Source organism: Mus musculus, chromosome 3, assembly GCF_000001635.26.
Source record: "Mus musculus strain C57BL/6J chromosome 3, GRCm38.p6 C57BL/6J".
NCBI classification, from domain to species: Eukaryota; Metazoa; Chordata; class Mammalia; order Rodentia; family Muridae; genus Mus; species Mus musculus.
The window spans coordinates 88461183-88467040 of NC_000069.6; the positions used below are offsets into that span (position 1 = coordinate 88461183).

Genomic DNA, 5858 nt, shown 5'->3' on the forward strand with positions numbered 1-5858 from the left:
AATTCCAGCAGAGTCTGTACCAGGCAGGGGCGGAGCGAGCAAGGGCAGGCATGGTGGGGGAGAGGGCCTGCCAGCCCCCTCCAGTGCCCCAGTTCCCAGGCAGCTCTTAAAGAGACCAGAGAGAATTAGCCAGGGGCAGCTTAAGAGGTGAATATAGAGGAAAGCAGCCCTGTGAGACCCCACCCACCTTCCCAAAGGTCCCCAGACTTCCCTGCCTGTCCTGTTCCTCACTCCATGAGGACTGCCTTGTTGGCTACCCAGCTCTGACCACCAACTCCCACGTCCTGGCCCTTGTTCCCCTTGGGCTCTTGCCCACTACCTCCCCTCCCCCATACTCGTGCGACCTCAGTCTCAGTCTCTAGGAAGGGGTGCCAACTGGCACTGACTGGAACGAGGTGTGGAGAACAAGCCCAAGAAGTGAAAAGGCCTGAGACTGAGCTGTGTGTGTTGGGGGTGGGGGCACCACCCATAGTCGGTCTGGACAGGCAGAGGGACTTTTCTTGGTGATTCCCACAAGACTTCTTTTCTCTGTCATCAGGCTCTGGAGAGGCCAAGAGAGAGAGAGAGAAAGAGAGAGAGTGGGCCCTGGACACCCTCCCTTCCTACTTCTGATGGCCATCAATGTTGTGACAAGGAAGGGAAGTGTAATCCCAGCTTGGGATGTGGAATCTGAAAGATTAGAAGTTCAAGGCAATAATATGTGGTAGCTCAGACCTTTAGTTCCAGTGGACACAGGCAGATCTTTGTGTGTCCGAGGCTAGCCTGGTCTACATAGTGAGTTCCAGGCCAGCTAGAGTTGTCTGGTGAGGCCCTGTCTCAAAACAAATAAACAAAACAAAATACACACACACACACATACACACACACACACACACACACACACACACACACAACCGGATGTTCAAGGCCAGACTGGGCTACAGGAGACCTTGTCTCAAAAAGAAAAGGCTGAGAAGCTGGCTCAGGCGGGAAAGCAATAACCATGCAAGCTCAAGGACCTGGGTTCGATTCCCAAGCAGTCATGTGAAAAAGTCAGGTGCAGCAGTGAGCCCCTATCATCCAGTTCTGAGGTTGAGGCAGGAGATTCTTGGGTCTTGCTGGCCACCAGTCTAGCCCAGTGGGTGAGCTCTGGGTCCAGTGAGGCTTCCTGTCCAGGGAAACAAGGAGGATAATGGGGCTGGAGACATGTTCAGTAGTTAAGATCACTGAGAAAGAAAGAAGGAGGGGGGAGGGAGGGAGGGAGGGAGGGAGAGAGAAGAGGAGAGGAGGGGAGGGGAGGGGAGGGGAGGAGGAGAGGAGGAGAGGAGGAGAGGAGGAGAGGAGAGGAGGAGAGGAGGAGAGGAGGAGAGGAGGAGAGGGAGGAGAGGGAGGAGAGGGAGGAGAGGGAGGAGAGGGAGGAGAGGGAGGAGAGGGAGGAGAGGGAGGAGAGGGAGGAGAGGGAGGAGAGGGAGGAGAGGGAGGAGAGGGAGGAGAGGGAGGAGAGGGAGGAGAGGGAGGAGAGGGAGGAGAGGGAGGAGAGGGAGGAGAGAGAGGGAGGAGAGGGAGGAGAGGGAGGAGAGGGAGGAGAGGGAGGAGAGGGAGGAGAGGAGGAGAGGAGGAGAGGAGGAGAGGAGGAGAGGAGGAGGAGAGGAGGAGAGGAGGAGAGGAGGAGGAGAGGAGAGGAGAGGAGAGGAGAGGAGAGGAGAGGAGAGGAGAGGAGAGGAGAGGAGAGGAGGAGAGGAGGAGAGGAAAGGAGAGGAGAAGAAAAGGAAACCCGGGTGGTGGTGACACAGGTCTTTGATCCCAGTCTCAGAGAATCTGACACTTTCTTCCGGTCTCCGTGGGAACCACATGTGGTACATAGATATACATGCAGGCAAAAACCTATAAAGGAAAATTAAACCCCAAAAGGAAAATTTAATAATAAATCTAAAAAAAAAAAAAAAGGAAGTAGAAAGAAAGGAGAAAATAAAATAAGGAAGAAAGGAAGGAAGGAAAAAAATCCTTGGTAGAATGCTTTCTTAGAATTCATAAGACCTAGATCCTTGAGGATCCTTCAGGATCTAGAGTGGAAAATAGCTCAGTCAGTGAAGTGTTTGCCTCATAAACACAAGGACACGACTTACATCTCCAGAATTAACATAAAAATTATAGGTGCAGGGCTGGCGAGATGGATCAGCAGTTAAGAGCACTGGCTGCTCTTCTGAAGGTCCTGAGTTCAATTCCCAGCAACCACATGGTGGCTTACAACCATCCATAATGAGATCTGACACCCTCTTCTGGGGTGTCTGAAGACAGCTACAGTGTACTTACATATAATAAATAAATAAATCCTTTAAAGAAAATTATAGGTGCAGTGGTGCATTCTGGGAATCCCAGCACTGGGGAGGCAGAGACAGGAGGGTCTTTGTGCTTGATAGTCAGCCATCTAAACTAACTAGTGAGCTCTAGGTGAATGACAGACCTTGTCTTAAAGGAGGTGAACTGGCTTCCTGAGGATAATGCTAATGTTTTCCCCTGCCTCTGTACACCTACATGCACACACAGGTGCACCCATGCATGTGTGTGCGCGCACAACACACACACAATTCCCTGCACAGAAAAAAATGTTAAAACTGCATACTACAGGGCTGGAGAGATGGCTCAGCGGTTAACGGCACTGACTACTCCTCCAGAGGACCTGAGCTCAATTCTCAGCAACCACATGGTGGCTCACAACTATCTGTAATGGGATCTGATACCTGTGTCTGAAGACAGCTACAGTATACTCATAAAATTAATAAATCTTTAAAAACAACAACAACTGCATATTGCTCCTACAAAGGACCCAAGTTTGGACCCCAGTATCCACAACTGGTGGCTCACAGCATGTGTCTCTCCAGCTCCAGAGATCTGATACCCTCTTCTGGTTTTCACAGGAACCTATATTTATGTATGCATACATACGAGCAGATATATACATATAAATTAAATAAGATAAATATTTTTAAAAATAGATTGATCTTTCCAGTGAGCTAAGGTGGGACAGAAGAGACAGTAGAATCCAGAATGCCTCAGGGATTCGAAGCCTGGGAAACCGGACAAAAGGTGTCATCGGGGCTGATGGCAAAGTTTGTAAGAACATTTGAAAGTTGAGGATCAGACTTGCCATGTAGCCAAAGATGACTTTAAACTCCTGCTCTCCTGCCTCCATCTCTCAAGTACTGGAATCACTGGTGGGAGCCCCCATGCTGGCTTGCTCTCTTTAACCTTGAGATGCCATTAGACTTTCAAATGGATAACAAAGGTCTAAAGCAAAGAAACGACCTGTGGGTTACTGCTTTGTGCATGATATCCAAAGCCTTTGACCTGGAGGAAGCCTCTCAGATGTGAGTGCAGACAGGCCCAGTAAGCAGGGAGAGGAAGAATCATCGAAATTGGCTAAGAAGGGTGAGTCACCTGGGGCAAACAAGGTCAAGTGAAGTGAAGACTGAGAAGAGATGTGGCATTGGGTTAACAGACTGCATTGTGGGGCTTTGGAGACTTTGGCAAGGGCAGCCTGTGGTGGAGCACAGGAAACACAACAGCAGTTCTGAGTGGGGACGTTGAGTCTGAAGAGAAGAGGCCAGGGGTCTGTGTGGACACCTGATCTGGTAACCACAGTCCCAAAAGTCCAGTCATGAATTTTAAAAATCAGTCAGCTAGCCACTGGGCATGGTGGCACACACCTTTAGTAGGTGGATCCCTGTGAGTTCAAGGTCAGCTTTGTCCATGCAGTGAACTTCAGGCCAGCGGGGGATGGGGGAGGATGGACGGTCAGGATTCTGTCCCACAAAATTACCTGATGTGGGCATATTTATTTCTCTCCCTCTCCCTCTCCCTCTCCCTCTCCCTCTCCCTCTCCCTCTCCCTCTCCCTCTCCCTCTCCCTCTCCCTCTCCCTCTCCCTCTCCCTCTCCCTCTCCCTGTCTCTGTCTGTCTGTCTGTCTGTCAAATGTCTTACCATTTGGTTTTAATTTGCATAGATTCCTGCTTCTGTAAAGCCTTTAGTTGGTCCTAGAGGGAAATTTTCTTCTTGTAATAAGAAGTGTTCTGCACTCATGTCCTGACTCATAGCTGGTCAACTCTCCTGAGACACAGCCTGACTGTTGTGTAACACTCTGGGGAAATGTGAAAAAAATGTCTACTCACCCCAAATAGGGAATCAAAGACAGACCAAAGTGTGCATACCACCAGTGTCCAAGTCTGTGAACAAGTGAGCTTTATCAGAGGTTTCAGGGTTACTTACAGAAGCAAACAGCCTACCCCCAGCATGAGTGACAGCTCAAAATCTGGGAGCCCAAAGCACACTCACAACCTGCATGTAGCACCCGGTCTTAGAGAGCGTGCTTTCCACATACCTCGGTGCTCTGGGCCTCTTCCTGGCAGTTGTACTGAGCTCAGCTTCTAGGTAGCTCAGCCTGTCTGAGAGCATCTCTCAGCAGTCCTTGCTGCTTTGTGTATGCTTGGGGGATGAGGGACCTATCAAATCTCCATCAGTCAGGGACTACCTGACCAGATGTTAACTCAAAGGCAGCTTTGTTGTTCCAAACAGAAACATGTCCACCCTGGAGAGAGGATAACCAAAACTCAGGAAATCCCTGAAACTTAACAGACTCATCAGGTCCCTCCCTCCCAGAGATTATCTAACAAGGTAGGTCATTGCAGAGAGCTTCCAGGATGCAATTATCATGAGTCTATCACCAGACTGTGTTGGGCTTTTCCCAGCCCAGCAAGAGAAGCCATAAAAGTTGCACCCCGGGAATCTCTGAACAATTCTTAGGCAGCTTGACTGGTCTGCACCTCTACCCAGGTGCTGTTATGGTTTGCATCACCTTGGGAGGAGGCCTTGTCAATCTTGTACATTTCTGGTGCTTCCTAGAATTTGTAAGTTTGTTCTACTTCCTGGGTTTTAATGACCTTTCCTCTTGAGTAAGTAGCTCCCAGCGCTCCAATCCTTGCTCCATCTCTTACATTCTCTCTGCTGCTTTTCTCATAATGTTCTCTGAGCTGTAGAAAGAGGATACAGGGGCTGGTGAGATGGCTCAGCGGATAAGAGCACTACTGCTCTTCCAAAGGTCCTGAGTTCAAATCCCAGCAACCACATGGTGGCTCACAACCACCCATAATGAGATTTGATGCCCTCTTCTGAAGACAGCTACAGTGTATTTATTTATAATAATAAATAAATCTTTGGGTCGGAGTGGGGTTGACCAGAGCGGAGTAAGTGGGGCCGACAGGAGCGAGCAGAGGTCCTAAAATTCAGTTCCCAATAACTACATGAAAGCTCACAACCATCTGCATAGCTACAGTGTACTCATGTACATAAAATAAATAAATAAATCTTAGAAAGAAAGAAAGAAAGAAAGAAAGAAAGAAAGAAAGAAAGAAAGAAAGAGGATACAGATGTTTTCTGAGTCCTGGGCCACTAGCCACAGTAGTAGCCACTTAGTCTCAGGAGCTTGACAAGTTAGGAGTCTGTGTAGGACACCTCTCATTCCAAATATATATATATATTTCCTGGGGCTGGAGAGATGGCTCAGTGGTTAAGAGCATTTGTTGTTCTTCCAGAGGACACGATTTAGATTCCTACCGTTCATTTGGCAGCTCACATCTCTAGCTCCAGGGATCCAACAGGCTCTTCTGATTTCTGAAGGTACCCAGCACATAGAGAGCACAGACACACATTTAAGCAAAACACTCATACATATAAAACAAAACAAAACAAAATTAAAAAACAAGCAAACAAAAAACAGGTAGTAGTGGCACAAGCCTTTAATCCCAGCACTCAGGAGGCAAAGACAGGTTGATTTCTGAGTTTGAGGCCAGCTTGATCTACAGAGTGAGTTCCAAGACAGCTAG

The 5858-nt window shown here is 48.6% G+C and overlaps 1 long non-coding RNA gene across 1 annotated transcript; it reads right to left on the bottom strand.

The window, feature by feature from the left end:
* Positions 1–911: 911 nt before the first annotated feature.
* Positions 912–4953, bottom strand: Gm40089. Its single transcript, XR_867446.1, has 4 exons — positions 4832–4953; positions 4358–4564; positions 4149–4202; positions 912–1147 (listed from the first exon to the last, which is right to left on the bottom strand). It is a non-coding gene; the product is annotated as a predicted gene, 40089 (long non-coding RNA).
* Positions 4954–5858: the final 905 nt, after the last annotated feature.